Source organism: Rattus norvegicus, chromosome 8 (assembly GCF_036323735.1).
Source record: "Rattus norvegicus strain BN/NHsdMcwi chromosome 8, GRCr8, whole genome shotgun sequence".
Classification (NCBI taxonomy): Eukaryota; Metazoa; Chordata; class Mammalia; order Rodentia; family Muridae; genus Rattus; species Rattus norvegicus.
Genome location: NC_086026.1, coordinates 119,184,077 through 119,203,164, shown reverse-complemented (window position 1 = coordinate 119,203,164; position 19,088 = coordinate 119,184,077). Strand labels below are relative to the sequence as shown.

General features: G+C 45.3%; 1 protein-coding gene across 4 annotated transcripts in view; it reads right to left on the bottom strand.

Annotated features, from left to right (window-relative positions):
• Scap (SREBF chaperone) overlaps positions 1-18,799 on the bottom strand; it is a 54,721-nt gene extending 35,922 nt beyond the window's left edge. For 2 of the 4 annotated variants that reach the window (XM_063265270.1, XM_039081248.2), the window contains exon 1: positions 18,588-18,723. The gene's annotated coding sequence lies outside the window, so the exon portion shown is untranslated. The other 2 variants (XM_063265271.1, NM_001100966.2) reach the window with 2 other exon arrangements.
• Positions 18,800-19,088: the final 289 nt, after the last annotated feature.

Here is a 19,088-nt window from a genome sequence, read left to right as displayed (position 1 = left end):
CGGGATGGATAGTATAAAACTCCAAGAAAGTGCTAAAACTGGGGCTAGGGCATAGCTCAGTGGCGGAATACTGACCTCCCATGCAGGATGCTGTAGTACATCCCCCGCACTGTCAGGGAGGAGAAAGTGACCCAGACATGGTGGGTGGCACAGCCTGTGACCAGAAGCACACAGGAAGTGGTGGCAGCAGAATCAGGGATTCAGGATTTGACTGGACAGCAAGTTCGAGACCAAGATTGAGTTCTTGTCTCAACCCCCAGCCACTCAAAATAAAATAAATCTATTTTCCAAACTACAATTAGATGCATTCAGCATCGTCCTAGGAACACTGACCAATTTTCCTGCATTTAATTCACCACTACCACGTCTTCTTCCAGGAAATGTTCTCCTTTTCTTTTTTAGTAAACACTTATTTTTAATTTGGGGGGGAGATAGGGAGGGGAAGGGGAAAGAGAGAGGGAGGAAGAGGGGAAGGGAGAGGGGAAGAGAGGAGGGAGAGAGAATATGAATGTGCACGTGAGGCCAGGCTTCAGACCTGCTGATCTGGGGTTACAGGCACTTCTGAGGTACCACGGGTGCTAAGAACTGAACCTGAACCTGGGCCCTCAAGATCTGCGTGTCCTCTTGACCACTTTGTGTCTCTCCAGCCAGAAATGTCTCATTTTCTAACGGTATACTTTTAAATTATTGAGTATTTTTTTTAAATAAAATATTAAGGTCAGGAACAATAGCTCACAGCCTGTAATCACAGAACTTGGAAAGAGGATTGCTAAAAATTGAAGATTAGCCTGGTCTATACAGCAGGTTTCAGCCAGCTAGGTCTACACGTAAGGAAATAATGATAATTCATATTCCATAAAATGTCACCCACCATTTAAAGTGCTCACAGAAGTGAACTTTGCTGGCCTGCCCATTAACCATCACCACTATCTAATTCCAGAACATTCCCTCACTCCTAAGAAAGGCCAACGCTTTCTATTTTTTGCTATTGTCCATCCTGACCCCCACCAAGCCAGTCCCAGGCTCCGTGGGTTTGCCTGTTCTAGATATTCAAACAATGAGATCACCCAGTGTCTATGGCTTCTTCCATCCTTAGTTTTCAAGCTGAGCAATGCTATTAAGTTATCACTGTTCCATTCAGTTTTACTGCTCAGTAACAGTCACTAAATGTGTGTCACATACTGCTTATCCGTTCATCAGGTACAGACACTGGGTAGTTTCTGCCTTCCCCATCCCAACTATTGTCATAGTACACAAAGGAATATTCTTTCATGCCTTTTAAAAACTGAATTTAATTTGGGGGAGCATATTAGTTTTTAGAAGTGGTACTACTTGGTTATAATGTACTAAAATGTGTATGTTTTATATTAAATCTGTGTGGTCCATCTAAGCTCATTTTGGATAAAAGTTTAAATCTAGGTTCATTCATTTTCTGCCTCTGTCTCCCTAACTCCTCACAAGGATAGCAATTTACTTTAGTACCATCTGTTGAAGAATTCCTCCTTTCGGGGTTGGGGATTTAGCTCAGTGGTAGAGCGCTTGCCTAGGAAGCGCAAGGCCCTGGGTTCGGTCCCCAGCTCCGAAAAAAAGAACCAAAAAAAAAAAAAAAAAGAATTCCTCCTTTTCCCCATTGAAGTGTCTTGGAAACCTGGCTAAAAGGTCAGTCAGATGTATGGGCACTAATCTGTTTCCTAGAGGTGAAAGCCAGATTTCTTGAGTTTGTAAGTTCAAGACCAGCCTGAGCAACATAACAATATGCTGACTGCACACACACACACACACACACACACACACACACACACACACACACACACACACCACACCATTGGCCATTCATGCATCTATTCACAGATCCTCCACCTTTCCAGGGACCTACTGTCGACTGCTACAACTATCACACTTTTTTGTTTGCTCATTTTTTGAGAGAGGATCTCACTGAATTGCTTTGGCTGGGCTGGTAGACCAGGTTTGCCTAAAACTCATGAGATATATCTACCTCTCTCTTCCCCGTGCAGGGATTAAAGGCGTGTGCCACCATGCCCAGCTGCAACTATCAAATCTTGAGATGAATAGTGACTCGTCACCTGTCATTCTCCTGACTATTTTTTGCAATGCTGGGATTGAACCTGGGACCTTGGTCATACCAGGCAAGGGCCCTACCACTGAGCTACATCCCCAGTTTTAATTTATCTGAGGCAGTGTCTTGCCCTATAGATCACACTGGCCTTGAACTCTTAACTCTCCTGACTTTGTTTACCTCTCTTTGCTTAAATTCTTTTAGCTATTCTGGTTTGTTTGCCTCTTCAAATATTAGTATGTTCTGGAATAATTTTGTAAACAGTCTATATACATGAAAATAATTCCATCTTTTTTTTTTTTTTTTGGTTCTTTTTTTTTGGAGCTGGGGACTGAACCCAGGGCCTTGCACTTCCTAGGCAAGCGCTCTACCACTGAGCTAAATCCCCAACCCCATTTTTTTTTTCAAGATAGTGTTTTATTAGGAAGCCCAGATTGGCCTTTAATTCTCAATCCTCCTGCCTCAGCCTTCCTCATGCCACTGTGCTTGGCCTGCAGGACCTTTTTAAAGATTTTACTTTTTTTTTTTTTTTTTTTTTTTTTTCCGGAGCTGGGGACCGAACCCAGGGCCTTGCACTCGCTAGGCAAGCGCTCTACTGCTGAGCTAAATCCCCAACCCTAAAGATTTTACTTTTAATCACATGTATATGTGTTGGGGTTTGCATGTACACAAGTATGGCTACCCACCTAATTCTGGTGCCAAGAGCTGAACTCTGGTCCCTGGAAGAGCTACACTCCTAAGCACTGAGCCTCGCTCGGATTTGGGTGACGGTGTAGTAAGCCTGTCCATTGTTGTGCGAAGAGCTAACATATTTACTACGCTGAGAACTCAAATCCAATTGCTTCTCCATTTGTATTTCTTCCTTTCTTTTAAATTTATACCTAATATTTCTTTCTTTTTTAACAACCGTGCTTATAATTTTGGACTCCAATTACTTGTATATATTGGCTTTTTTATGATGACCTTTTTAAAATCGGGTGCATGCCACAGTACATGTGTGGTTAAAGGACAAGTCTGTTCCATAACAAAAGTATTTTAAAAAAATTATAATCATTTTTAAAGATTTATTATTATATTTATATGAGTACAGTGTTGCTGTCTTCAGACACACCAGAAGAAGGCACTGGATCCCATTACAGATGGTTGTGAGCCACCATGTGGTTGCTGGGATTTGAACTCAGGACCTCTGGAAGAGCAGTCAGTGCTCTTAACCACTGAGCCATCTCTACAGCACCATTTTCTTGGTTCATCCCATCAGTGAGGTCAAACAGAACCAAGATGGGGTCAGACTCCAGAGGTCCACCTGACTCAGCCTCCACAGTGGTAGAATTGCAAGTACAACTACAACACCCAGCTTTTTACATGAGGCTAGGGACGGACCTGGGCTCCCATTCTTACACAGTACTTTACCAACTGGCCTTACTCCCCAGTCTATTACCACTTATTTCACTGTCTATAGCATCTCAGCTAGGTAACCACACGCTCCCGGGTAAACTCTACCGCTGCAAAATCAAACTACTGAGGCCACAGAACTCGACAGACTCCAGTAAACAGCAGGGTAACCCAACAGTGGGATCCCAACTGCAGACAGCACCAATCAGCAAACTCGGGCATCTGTGATTCTTCCTAGAAGGCACTTACAGCCAATAGAGACCAATTTTTTGTTTATTTGATTTGGGTTTTTGGAGTTTTTGTCTTTTAGTATAATTTGGTCTTGACTGTGTCTCAAAGGCCCACATGCCTAATTCTTAGTCTGTGGACAGTGCTATTGGGAAGTGATGTAACCTTTGAGAAATGGGAGTCCAATGGAAAGTCTTCCAGTCACTGGGGCAGGTTCTTGAAGGAGATCCTGGGACCCCGGGCTCTCTCCATTTTCTTTTGCTTCCTGGTAGTAAGGGAACAGGTTTCCCCTTCACATGCTTCCACTATGCTGCCTGCCTCTCTACCAGCCATAAAGCAACTCGACTGTGGAAGGGGACTGTCAAAATGGGGGTGGAGCATGGTGGCTAGTGACTGAACCCCAGTACTCAAATAGGCTGAACCAGAAGGATCCAGAGTTCCAGACTGTCCAGCGCTACTGAATGAGACCATGTCTTGAGAGTGAAGTTGGGGGCTGTGGGGGGAAGGGAGGGAAAGCACTTGGCTCTTTAAAAAAGTTATTTTAAGATATTTTGTTATAGTGACAGAAAGCTCACTAACACATTTATGAAAAGAAAATGTGATTAGAACCCAAGAGATGGCTCATCGGGTTAAGTGCTTGCTACATAAGCATGGAGGAGAGGGCCTATCATGGAAGGTTGTCCTCTGATTTCCACATACACACCACACACACACACACACGAATAAAATAAGGGGAGATATACATATACACAGAGTGGGGGGGTGAGGAGAGAAGGATCTGTACCTACACTGCTCTAGACTTGTACGAACCCTGATCTTCTGGGCAGGGTAGCCCACACTTACCACTCCCTGTATTAGAGAAATTTACTTCTGTAGAATTCTCAGCTGTTTTCACTCTTTAAACTCTCTCTGCTACTCTACTTATGAGGCCACAGTCACCACGTTATAAAACTCTCTTCGGTTTACATCATAAGTAAGCTAATTCACGGTGGACAAACCATGAGTTTACCAATGCATTTGATGCATCATTTGCAGCCCTCATCAGAGTTTCACTGCTGTTCTCTACTTCACAGACAGCAAGCATGTTTTCTAACCTCACTCCTCATCCTGTCCTCACACATGCACAGCCCCCAAGACAGACACCTGCTGGCTTTTCTCAACCCTCTGCCTCCTTCTCCAAGCCCCACCAACTCTCCAGCTGAGCTGTTGGCTTTGTTCCCTTCTTGTCCTCTTCTGATCCTTGCACACTAAGAACAAAGCCTGGATGTCTGTCCCTGAGCAGGGCTCTGTACAGCCGCCCTGGTCCTCCCCACGTCACCTCACACAACCTCCCTGATTCTGTCCTCTTCACCTCACGTCCACCAAGGCCCTGGCACATCCTGTTCTGACACTTTGTCTCTCTTTACCGGCTCGCTCTTTTGCATCCACAGGTCTCAGGTCATTATACAAAGACAGCTCACCTGACCACATGTGCTCCACACTACTGCATACATCTCCTGTTCTCACAGAGCCTGTTCTCTTTCAGACATTTTAATCTGTAATTATGAGTGCTCTGAGCCCTGACAAGACTATAAGCAAATTCCTGTCCATGACTGTACACCAGCGTCTAGAACAATTCTTGGTATGATAAGAACTTACTGTGCTAAGTGGTGCGCAGCTGTAAATCCCAGCATTTTGAACGAAGGAGGAGGATCAGGAAAGAGTTCGAGGCCTAAGTTCAAAGCCAGCTTCAGTTACACACTGAGTTCCTGGCCAGCCTGAGCTATGTGGGAACCTGTCTCAAAAAAAAACAAAAAACAGGGCTGGAGAGATGGCTCAGTGGTTAAGAGCACTGACTGCTCTTCCAAAAGTCCTGAGTTCAATTCCCAGCAACCACATGGTGGCTCACAACCATCTGTAATGAGATCTGGGGTCATCTTCTGGCCTGCAGGCAGACATGCAGGTAGAAAGCTGTATGATGTATACATAATAAATAAATATTTAAAAAAAAAAGCCAAAGTGGGACATGGTGATGAAAATTTATAATACCAGCACCTGGGAGGTGGAAACACGAAAATCAGGAGTTCAAGACCAGTCTCAGCTATCTAGTCAGTTTCAGACCAGTCTGGTAGGCTACATGAGACAATGTCTCAAACAAAAACAAAGGCTGCAAAACTTACTAGATAGTGGGTCTGTGGTAGTGCACACGTTTAGTCACAGCACTCAGGAGGCAGAGGCAGGAGGAAGATCTCTGTGAGTTCAAGGCCAGCCTGGTCTACAGAGTGAATTCCAGGGCAACCAGGAATACACAGAGAAACTCTGACTTGCAAAAACAACAGCAACAAAAAACCTTCTGGAGAAGTATAAGTAATGAGCAAATGAACCAAATCAATCAACAATCAGATATTAATTATCTAGACACTGGTCACACAAACCTGCCTCTCACCTTCCCAGCGTGATAGGAAGCATGCCAGAAACGCTGGCAGCAGACAGGCGACAATACCTTTCTAGAATAAAGTCAAAAGGAAGGAACAGTGAAATGGCTGGGTGGGTAAACGTGCTTGGCACACAGCTTGACTGAGTTCTATCCTCAGACCCTTGTAGAAGGAGAGAACCAGCTATCAAAAACTGTCCTCCGACCTCCACATGTGTCTGTGCACGCGCGCACACACACACACACACACACACACACACACACACACACACGTACTACAATAAATTGAATAAACAAACAAATAGAAGGAATGCTTCATCCATCTTGTCCTTCACAAATGTCCCAGCCTAAAATCCCCTGGTATTTTGAAAATTTATATGTGTACTTAAGAGCATCACATAATTGGCACAGACACACATCCACAGCATGGATCAAATGTGGAGGTCAGAGGTCAACTTTGTGGAGTCAGTTCTGTCCGTTCACCTTTGTGTGGGTTCATGAGACTGAATCAGGTCCTCAGGCCTGTGAGGCCGAGTGCCTTATCCACTGAGCCATCTGCTGTCTACACTTTGTTTACTCCTTCCCTGTACCAAGGACATTTAGAGAGTGGTCCCCAGTCCAACAGCAGCACCTGATAGCTTATCAGAAAGGTAAATCATGGAGCCTACCTATTCTGGTGAGAAGCAGAAAAGTCTACTAGGAAAGGCCCAACCACATGCTCTTGGGGAATCATTTCCCACCAACCTGAGAGCCCTAGAGTTGCCAAATTAACGGATGAAGGTATCTTTACCATACACTAAACTGGCACACAGAGCAGGTGAACCTCCATATCCCAGCCTAACAACTCTAATGCTGCCCACATTTGCACCCAAGATTTGGCTCATCTTCCAACTCATACCAGTAGGGACGTTAAATTAAAATTAAAGATCTGCTTATGTTGGACACCCTGTGTACAACAGCTTTAAACTGCTGCACACCTTTCTGATGAGGTCACACTTTTTTATTATATGTTCCAAACTTACTGGCGCCCCTATGTCAGATCCCCTAGAACTGGAGCTGTGGGTGGCTAAGAGTCACTGCTCATATTGGAGTAGCTGGGACTCGAACCTGCATGCTATGTAAAACAGTAAGTACTCTTAACTGCCAAGCCATCTCTCCGGCCCCAATCTTCCCATTCTAAAAGGGAAAAAACCGTGGTCCAAAAAAAAAGGAGGGTCAAATATCAAACCCTGTAGCGTCAGACCAGGAAGTGATTTGGCTTAAAAGAACAACCTGCTTCTATGGTCTTGCTGGCCACAGCCCACGAGACTTCCCTCTCAGGCTGGCTCTTACACCCATGACTTTTCTTGGGAGATATTCCAGGTTCTTGGCATCTCTGACTTGCTGAGGTCTCCACTGTGTCTCTAGCTCCACTCACAGCTATATTCACTGCACCCTCAAGGATGACCCATGGGGATCCTTACCATGACATACAGGCTTTCCTTGGTTTTTCAGGCTTTTCTTTTCTGATTTGTTATTTTGGGGGTTTGTGGGGTTTTGGATTGTTTATCTTGAGACAGGATGTCACTGTGTAGCCCTGGCTGTCCTAGAACCTTCTCTCTTGACCTAGCTGGCCTCAAACTCAGAGACCTGCCTGCCTCTGCCTCCCGAGTACCCGGATTAAAGGAGCAATGGCTCAATGGATAAAGGCTCTTACTGTCAAGATGGTGACCTGAGTTCAGTCCCTGGGATCCACAGGGGGAAAGGTGAGAACTGGTTCCCACAAACTGTCTTCTGATTTCCATGACAAAAACACACAAAATAAATAAAGAAAAGAAAAAAAAAAGAAAATTCAGGTGGAAGCCTCCACTACCCCATAACTTATATTCTGCATTCCTGAAAAGTTGTATCACATGGGTATTACCACGTGATCTGCTAACTCACGCGCTAGCTAGGGCCCCTCAACCCATGGCTGCAGTGGCCTCTGAGTGCCGGGTAACTCTGGGCGATGCTGTGCCCAGAGTGGGGCGTTCCAGTGCTCTCCTCTCAAAGCAGTCTCTCAAATGAGTCAAAGCCTTTACAGGCTTGAGCATGATGGCACAGGTAGAATCTGGCCAATTTCTGAGACACTCGCCATGCACCCTCCCTACTGCTTTGCTGTAAATACTACAGCTGGCGCTTCAGTATCCTAACTGCTTCGGCTGACAGGCCTCCCCGATTTTTCTGAGTATACTGCCAGGGTTTCAAAACCTTCAGTTCTGCTTCATCCTCCCACGTGACACTACAAACCACCCCAGCTGAATTCTGCAAGGCCTTGAAATTCCCTCACCAGATAAATTCATCTTATTACCTTGGGGGAAAAAATTTAATTTTTTCTTTGATGATTTCATATATGTACATAATACATCTTGTTCCTCTCATCCCCACACCCTCCTCTCCTACACCCCACACCTATCGATCCCACCTTCCCTGCCTTCTTTTTTGCTCTTGAGGCAGTAGTTCATATAGTCCGGAATAGCCTCACACTTGCTATGTACCTGATAATGACCCTGAACTTCTAATCCTCCTACTGATCCCTGGAGTGACAGCTATTTGCCACCATACTCAATGTATGTAGTGTTGGGGATAAAATCTAGAACTCTGGGCAAGGTGAGTTTCATCTCCCATCATTCTTAAACTTAGGTCTCACAAAAATCTCAGACTCAGACAAAACATTTCTTCTGGTACAAAGATGGAGCCTAGAAACCACAGCACTAGATCGCTAAGCCAACCCCCAGTACTCTTCACTTTTTAAAATACTTGAGACAGAATCTCAGTAAGTTGCCTAGGCAGGCAATGAACTTGCCATCCTTCTGCCTCAGCCTTCCTCAGGAGATGGGACTACAAGCCTGCACCAGGCCTGGCCAAAATGTAGATATTTTCTGCTGGAATGCAGCATAAATGACTTCTAGTCTAATTTCAGCAGAGTTCGCGCTCCCACCCCAAATCTCTCAGCACAGTCCTTACTGCCCATATTTCTATCAGCATTTTGTCTGTCTGTGCTCCCACCGGGATCACCAGCTAAGTTCTGTAGACAGCACTATAGGACTTCCCTAGCTCACACCTCCCAACCTTCCCCCACAACCCGCACACGAGACAGTTTCTATATACCCCTGGCTATCCTGGAACTCATTCTGTAGACCAGGGTGGCCTCAAACTCAAGATCTACCTGCCTCTGGGATCTGGATTCTGGGGTTAAAGGCGTGTGTCGCCACGACTCCAAGCTTGTCAAAGCTCCTGCACATCAGTTCCAAAGGCTTCAGACCCAGAAGGCACTGTGTCACAGCAACTATGCTTAAGTAACAGGGAAAACGGGTCCCAGAGAAATGAGGTTGTGACAAAATATGAACATCAATGAACCATTTACCTTTGCTCAGTTTCAGAGGTCAGTCTGGAATGCCAGAGAAGGAATGAAGGAACAACGTAGCTTCATCATGCTGACCAAGAAGCAGGGAGAGAAAATGCCTCAAGTAGCAGGTTTTCTCCCTTTTCTCCTCGGATTCAGTTTGGGCCCTGAAGCTGCCTAAACGGGCCAGCCCTAGATAATCTTCTCTGGAGATAAACCTCACAGACACAGAGGTGCTTTACTAATCTAGGTGCCTGCCTCACTACAAATTGACAAAATCAGCCCATCCCTAACCATGCTGAGAAGGAAAGCGGCTTTGGTTTTTTTGCATTGTTATTATTTTGGATGTTGTTACATCTCTAGAAAATCCAATAAAATCCTTTATAGTTGATAAAAGAATCACATAAGTTGGTAAAAACTGACATGTAGGAAATCCACACCAGGGCTGGCAAGATGGTTCAGTGAGTGCAAGCGCTTGCCGCTAAGCCGATGACCTGACTTGGCTTTCACCTGGTGAAAAGAAATAGACTATCCTCTGACCTACACTCAGCAGTGGTAGCACGTGAGTGCACACATACAGGATAAATCAGCAAATCTTAAAAATAAATCAATGCTTTCACATCTATCATGAATAAAGAGAAGATATAAATAATTAAAGATACTAAATACAAACAAAGTCAAAATAAAAATGTCTTTCTGTTTCTCTATGGAACATAAAAGACCTGAACAAAGAGAAAAGCCATGCCGTACTCTCAGTGAGGATCAATATCACAAGATATCGCACTAGGAGCGGTTGGAGTGCACACCTGTAGTTCCTGCCCCACAGACTGATGAGCTGGATGGAGACAAGTCTGCTCTACGCAGCGGATTCCAGGCCAGCCAGCACTGCACAGTGAGGCACTAGCTCAAAAGAAATTATTCTTCCTATATTGACCTAAAAATGTAACTTAGTCCCACTACAACATGTATGTCTTGGTCAGGTGGTGGTAGTGTGTGCCTCCAATCTCAGTGTTTGGGAGGCAGAGGAAAGCGGATCCCTGAATTCCAGGCTAGCCTGGTCTACAGAGTGAGTTCCTAGATAGCCAGGGCTACAGAGGGAAGCCATGTCTCAGAAACATACACATGTAAAGCAAAATGAAATATAGATGGCTTAACTTCTAGAACATTCTTAGATTCACTTAGTTCATTTTATGTGTGTATTTTTTCTGCATGTATGTATGTACAACTAAGTTTACCAAATATCAAAACATACTGTAGAGTAGTTAAAGGCGGGTATAACACATAAATGTTCAGATTTCTGTAACAGAACAAAAACTGTCAACAGACCAACAAATACAAGTGGCAAAGTGTAGCACGTCCAGAACTTGATGAGAGATGTTCAGAATCGAGAGAAAGATGGACTGTTCAACAACAGGTATTCTGCAAATGGATACACATCTGGAAAAAAACTAAGTTCAAACTATAGTTCACATTAAAATAAACCCTAAATTTATAACAGATATAAAAGCAAAACTATATAAAATACCTAATGATAATTTTAATATAAATCTATAAGACAGGTCTAGCAAGATGGCTCAGTGGGTAAGACACTTGTCTGATGACCTGCGTCTGATCCCCAGAACACATTTTAAAGATAGAAGCAAAGCCATGGTAGTGAACACCTTTAATTCAAGCACTTGGAAGACAGAGGCAGGTGATGTCTGTGAGTTCAAGGCCAGCTTGGTCTACATGGTAAGTTCCAGGCCAGTCAAGGCTACATAAAGAAACCCTAACTCGGGGCCTGAAGAGATGGCTCAGCAGTTAAGAGTACTGACTGCTCTCCCAGAGGTCCCGAGTTCAATTCCCAGCAACCACATTGTGGCTCACAACTATCTGTAGTGGGATCTGATGACCTCTTCTGGTGTATCTGAAGACAGCTGCAGTGTACTCCCAGACATAAAATAAATAAATAAATCTTTGGGGGTTGGAGATTTAGCTCAGTGGTAGAGCACTTGCCTAGCAAGCGCAAGGCCCTGGATTCAGTCCTCAGCTCCAAAAAGAAAAAAAAAAAGGAAAAAGAAAAAAGAAACCCTAACTCAAAAAACAGAAGAGAGAGAGAGAAAAGAATTCTCTGTGTTTATCTGTATATGCATAAAATACCCCCAATGGACACATGAAAAAGGCATTCTGTCACTAGGGAGATCTGTAACAGGAGAAGAACAGAAGGAACACTTTCCTGTGCACACTCTTACAACTTTTAAGTTTTATGTTCTGTAAATACATGTCTACACTTTAAAAGCTGAAATGATAGACTAATGAAAGAAGCCTTCCTGTGGATGCGACAGCCTCTGCCCGAGCTCCAGGGACTGAATGTGCAGCTCTGGGCTCTGGTAACCACTCTCAGCACCCTTTGCTGCCTGCGATCCCTCAAGGGAGGTGGTCATGGCTCAGGCACCCTGTGTCCCTGGGTGCACCTGGTACCTCTTTCGGACTAGGGTGGAAAGTCACTGCAGCTTTGTCCACTGAGCTAAACTAGTCCACCAGTGCAAACAATTAATCTTCAGGGGGAAAAAGCTGTATTTTTTTGTTTTAAGTTATTTTGCAAAGTAGCAATGCTCAGAACAAGGAACTTAGCTTCTCTAAGCATCCAATCTAGGCAGATAAACTGGAGGAATTCCAAGGGACCAAGCTAACTGCACTGGAAAAAGAAAGGGATTTCCATTCATTCAGTTAACAAATGAAGCGGATTCCAGGGACTCTGAAGCACAAGCACTAAAGGGGATGATTTTCCCACATTCTAGAGTCACTGCTGGGATGCACGGCAACACCCCCATTAGAGGAAGAACTAGTTGTATTCATTGATTGTGACTGTTGTCATAGTCAGATACATCATCTCCACAACCAAGCAACAACAAGTCAAGGGTCCATTTTTATTCCCTTGTGACCTAGTCAAGAATATTAGTAAGATGACTGAACTGATTTATCACTGCTAATGTAAGGAAAGACTCCATTCTAATTTTTTAAATGTTCGCTTAAATGTATATGTGTATGCACATGTGTATGATGACATGTATTCAGGTGCCCAAGAAGCAAAGGAGATTCAGTGTCCAACCCCCTGGAACTGGAGTCCTTGGGACTGCCTGATGTGGATTCTGAGACCCAAACTCTGACAAGCGCAACAAGTACTCTTAAGCACTGAGCGGTCTCTCCAGCTCCCAGAGAATCTATTTAAAAGCCAGAAAAATCACCCAGACCGGCCCTTAACGGGTGCCTCAGCCTCAGCTCATGCTGGCAGGAGCAAGGTCAGGACCTGCACTCCTACTGCTAGTCACGTACCAACATGATCAAGTCTACTAGCTAGAGTCCTCTTGCCTGACTTCCTGCTGGTAATGTGTTCTGATAGAAGTCACCAAGACTCAGGGTTGGGGATTTAGCTCAGTGGTAGAGCGCTTGCCTAGCAAGAGCAAGGCCCTAGCAAGGCCCTGGGTTCGGTCCCCAGCTCCGAAAAAAAAAAAAAAAGAAGTCACCAAGACTCTAGACAATTTATATAACCTAAGCCCCAAAATGGAAGATGTGACGAGTCTTTGCTCTGTCATTACCAATTCATGATTCCTTACTGCAAATGCTGTGTGGAAGAAACAGGTTCCACTCTAACCACACTGAAGCAAAGAGCTGTCTCTGAGTGGAGGCTGACTCAGAAGAAAGACGCAAAGAAGCAGCTCACCCGGTGTCCCCTTTCTGGAGGCCGGAGTCCTCAAAGCTCTCAGCACCACAGCAGCAGAGAACAGGGCCCTTTCCAGTAACATCTGTGTAAGAAGACTCCATGCCCGCAACTCTTTCTTGCCCAGCTGTCTCACACTCCAAACTAAGTCCAAACCAAATACTCCTGAATTTTTTTTCTTTTTCCGCCTCTCACATGTGTGGTATTCATGTATGTATACATGTTTTTGTATATGTGTGAATGCATACGTGTATGGATGGGTGTGCATGTGGAAGCCTGTAGTTGCCAATCATTCTCAATTGATTTTCCACCTTATTTATTGAGCCAGGGTCCCTTAATCAAATCCGGAGCCTGCCAACATGGCTAGTCTTCCTAGCCTCCTCTTGGTCTTCCGAGGCTGGATTCATAAGCAGTGGCCATATCCTAATTGCTGAGCTCTATCTCCAGTCCCTTCTTCTACACACAAGGAGGCAAAGAGTGGTATGTTGGTGAGCTAACTATGAAGCCACATCCTAAAGTGCAATGCATCTATAACTTGTATTTCCCAGTCTCCATTCCCAGCACATAAACTTCACTGGGATTATAAATTTTCTTTTTTCTTTTTTTTTTAAAGATTTAATCATTTATTATTTATAAGTACACTGTAGCTGTCTTCAGATACACCAGAAGAGGGCATGGGATCTCTTTACAGATGGTTGTGAGCCACCATGTGGTTGCTGGGAATTGAACTCAGGACCTCTGGAAGAGTAGTCGGGTGCTCTTAACCGCTGAGCCATCTCTCCAGCCCATAAATTTTCTTTTTTAAGACTTACTTTTACTTTTTCTTTTTTTTTTCTTTTTTTTTTTTTCGGAGCTGGGGACGGAACCCAGGGCCTTGCGCTTGCTAGGCAAGCGCTCTACCACTGAGCTAAATCCCTAACCCTACTTTTTCTTTATTTTACTATTGTTATTTTTTGGTTTTTCACAACAGGGTTCCTCTGTATAGCCTTGGCTGTCCTGGAACTCACTCTATAGACCAGGCTGACTTTGAATTCACGGAGATCCACCTGCCTCTGCCTACCAAGGGCTGGAACTAAAGGCGTGTGCTACCACTGCCCCGCTATTTTTTTTTATGTACTATTATTGTACGGGTGTGTGTGTGTGTGTGTGTGTGTGTGTGTGTGTGTGCGTGCACACGCATGCACACGCACGTGGACACTGTTCATACCACGGCACGCACCTGGAGGTCAGAGGACAACTCAAGGAAGTCAGTTCTCTACTTCTAGGTGGATTCTGAGGTCAAACTCAGGTCACCAGATTTGTGGGGCAAGTGCTTTTACTCTCTGAGCTCTCTTCTAGCCCCTTCATTTCATTAATTTTTTTTCTTACAATTTTGGGTTGGTTTTTTTTTTTTTTTTGAGCCAAATATGGTAGCACATGCCTTTAATCCCAACACTCAGAAAGCACAGACATGCAGATACCCTGATCTACAAAGCCAGTTCCAAGACAGCCATGGCTACTCAGAGAAATCCTGTCTCGAAAAACTAAACTAAACAAAACAAAACAAAATTTTTTATATTTAACTTTGAATATATAGGGGAGGAGACACATGTATTCAGTACCCATGTCTTCTAGAAGAAGACACTGGATCTCCTGGAGCTGAAGTCATAGGCAATTATGAGCCACTATGTGGGTACTGGAATCAAACTCAGGTCCTCTTAAAGAACACGGGACAGACAGAAAAATGGGAGAAAATATCTGCAAATCATTTACCTAGCAGAGGATTAACATCTAGAATATATGAAGAATTTTTATGACCGAGCAAGAGAAATGGACACCGTTCAGAGCCACGCAGAGAGGGCTGCAGAGTTAGCTCGGTAGCTAAGAGCAGGTACTGCCAAGTTACCAGTGCTCACATTAGACAGTTCACCAGCACCTACCTATAACTCCAGCTCCGGTTTCCAGCCTCCTGGGCCTCTGCACTACGAGAATATACCCACATGCAAACACAAACACCTACGAGTAATTAAAAATAGTATAAATAAATCCAGAGGGTGGAGATGTGGGCCGGCAGTCGAAAGCACTGGCTGCTCTTCCAGAGGACCCAGGTTTGTTTCCAGCAACCACATGGACGCTCACAACCATCTGTAACTCTGGTTCCTAAAGATGCGACAGCCCCTCTGCCTTCTTGGGCACTGCATGTATGTGGTACACAGACATACATGCAGGGAATACACCCATATAATAAAAACTCACACGTTTTAGTGCCTAAAGGGGACCCTGAGGCCAATCTCCTATGGGTACTGACAACTGTATATCCAAATAGCATGCAAAAAATAAACAATGAACTAAACGCAAGAGTTCAACAATCTGTACACCCGTGTTCCTCCCGATGGCAGCCTTTTGACTTAACTAACTGTACACTCTTGTTCCTGACGCCATCATTCCAATAGCCAAATGTAGAAACAGCGCCGATCTCCACTGAAAGATAGATTTCTTTTAAAATGTAGATATATAGCAGCATCCTTAACCCCAGCACTCGGGAAGGAGGTGGATCTCTGAGTTCAAGGCCAGCCTGGTCTAGAAATTCCAGGACAGCCTGGGCTATAAACAGAAACCCTTGAAAAAAAATGTGGCTATACAAACAAAATAATATAATTCAATCTGAGAAAGGAATGAAATGTAATAAACAATACATGGATGAACCTTCCAAACGAGGTGAGAGGAACCAGACACACGGGCTGGAGAGAAGGCTCGGCAGCTAAGGGTACTTGTTCCTGCAGACTATCAGGATTTGGTTTCCAGCACACACACGGTTGTTCACAACCATCCCTAATTCTAGTTCCAGGGGATCTGACACCCTCTTCTGCCCTCTGAGGGCACCAAGCATACATGTAGTACACATTCAAACATGCAAGCAAAACACTCATACACATAAAACAAAGTAAAATTACCTAAGAAGTGTAATTACAATTCCCCTCAGGTGAGAGAACTTATGGGCAAGCAAGCTCACAGAAACAAAGTAACAACAGAGGTTGCTAGCAGTAGATGCACTGGGAGTGTGGACTGTTTAATGGGGACAGTTTCTGTGTACAACAATTAAGAAGTTCTGGAAATGGGTAGTAATGACAGCCATACAACGTTGTGAGTACATTTAATATCCCTGACTGCTCTGTTTAATCATTAAAATTATAAATTTTATGTTATGCATTATTTTCCACAAATTAAAAAAAAATTAAAAATTACAAGCCTAACAAGCCAAGTGGGGTAGAGGGAGGAGATGGGAGCCCTGCCGTACTGAGACGAGCCATCTTGGTCTCAGCTCCGTGATACAGGCTGCTTTCTCCACCCATAGCACCTCCTCTACCACTCCCGTTTGCTAACCGAACAATAGAGAGACTATGAAGTCAGTGGGCACATCTGCAGGAAAACACGGACTGTTGTCAGGCAAACAAGTCTGCACACAGGCGCAGCCCCTAACTGGCCAGAGAGAAAACTTGCCTGACATTCACCCACAAAGCACTACCATCTCATCTGTTCATTATGGAACTTTAGGTAAGCTAACACTGGAGCCCAACTGCCCCAGCCTTGAAAAATTCAATAAATACCACCCACAAGTATCACTATAGGTGGCTAAAGTCACCTGGATCTTGTTTCTGTAACAAACTCAGGACAGAAGTAAGTTCCAGGGTCAGGAGCTCGTGTGGCAAAATCTGGAAGGCATGGTTTGGAGGCCTGATCCTCCATGCACAAGCTGGATGACCCTGAAAACTGGTTCAATGGGAAAGATAATGAAAACCACACATACAGTTCTTGTGGCAGCCAACAAATGGGTCCTGACAGTCAGAGTGAGAAAACGGCACATGAACCTATGAGTCTCCTAGGCTCCCCCAGACACACTCATCTGAAGTGATCCTGAATGGTGGCCACCCTAACCACCCACATTAACAAATCTAAACAGACAGGGGCCATGGTTCCTTTCCCAACTGGACAGTTAAGCAGTTTACACATGACCTCAGGCAAATCACAAATTTTATGGTTCTCTGTTCTAGCCACAAACTAAGAATAAAGTTTGTTTGCCCACCTCAGAATAGTAATCTAAATTGGTGGTAGGGTTCCCAAACCAGTGACATGAAAACATCTGGAGAGGTACTCTCCCCCCATAACCCCAGTAACAAGGGAGAGTATTCAATAACAAAGGAGTTTCAAGTAAGTGAAAATCAGCTTTCCATTTCAACTCATGACCAAAGAATGAGTGCTGGGCAGGAGCAGTGGCACACACATCTGTTATCCCACATATTCAGGAAACCGAGGCAGGAGGATGAAACTTTGTGGTCAGCCTGGGCAAAGGAGCCAGACTCAAAATAAAAAGCCGCAGGTGTTGCTCGTGGTAGACCAATGCCCTAGGCAACGTCCCCAAATAATTTAACAATGAGTATAGAAATAATGTTTATACTTGTATATACTGTTGATTGTTTTAAAAAAAAATGTGCCAAGCAGAAACACTGCAAAAATATAAAAACACTTCAGACCTGAAATACATTAACATATACTTAAAAACATACAATCTTCATTTAAACATCACCTAAAATGCATTCAGCACTAGCTTGATCCTGACTCTAATAAAGGCTTCAATATTTTGCACACCTTGAGAGGGCAGCACGCCGCATGAGGGAACTCTACCAACACACCCAAAGATAACATCACTACAGACTTCCTATGTCGATTCACAAGAATTATTGCAAGATCACCAGAGAGAGTTTATTCATCGGTTCTGTCACCATAAGAGATGAAGAAAATAAGCTAAACTAGGGGAGACTACTGCCAGAACCGCACTCCCACCTCCTACCCGCCGCTGCCAGTGGCTCACTGCCCTCTTCTTCTCCTCCATCTGCACAACTTTCTGTGATGCCGTGTGGACCCGGGCTACCTGCGGCTAGCGCTATCACATTATAACCCTGATGCAACAAAACCACCTGGAAGTAAACACGAGCAACATAGGCGAGCAAAGTTTAGGTCTAAGCAACACATAAAACCAGAAACCGAGCACACCCAGCAGAGTCTACATGTTGCCTGGCTATCGGATCTTTGGAAAGAGGCAAGACTGAGTCACAGGGTCTAGCCCTCACCCTGGAAACCCCAGACAACCCTAAAGCGCAGGTTCCAGCGGCGAGGCTGCCGGAGCCCACTGAGCCTGAACCCATCACGACCCAGGCAGCTCGGCCCGGGCGGGGGCGCGGCCGGGAAACGGACGCGCCACGGTCCGGCCCCCCGCTCCAGACTGCGGTCTCCGGAGCCGCCCTCCGGCTGCTGGACAGCGCCCACGCCCGCGCTCCCCTGCCCCGGCTCGCCCGCATCCCGGAACTCCCGAGCACGAGCGGCGCGAGGCCGGCGCCCGGGCCCTGCTGCACCCTGCAGACACGCGCTGAGGTACCTGTGGCGGCGAGGCAGCTCCCGGGCGGCGGCGACGGAGCGGCGGAGAGCGGCCTGCGCGCTCCTGGCCCGCGATCCGGTGTTTCGAGCCCGCCCTCTCCCTCCCGGCCGCCCGGCGCCCGCGCAGCTCCCCGCCCCTTCACCTCTCAACTCCTACCTTTCCCCTCCCGCTCCGCCGCCCTCCACACGTGCTTCCAGCGGCGTGCGCATGCGCAGTCTGGCATTGCCAGCGGCCCGGGTTCGCCCCCTGGTGGTCCCCTGCCACACTACCGCGGGAGGAAGTACTGTGGCCTGTAAAAAGGTGGCTAGTTCGCACTTAGGAGTTTTGACAGTAGCACGGTCCCAGAAAGTGATCAAGAACATGCACAAGAGCTCATGTTCCACACTTTATAATGCCAAAGGATTAGAAGCGGGGCTGGGTGTATGGCTCGGTGGTAGAGCACTTGCCTGGGACTCTCGGGGCCCTGGGTTTGAAAGCCGCTTCAAAAAGAAAAACAAACGG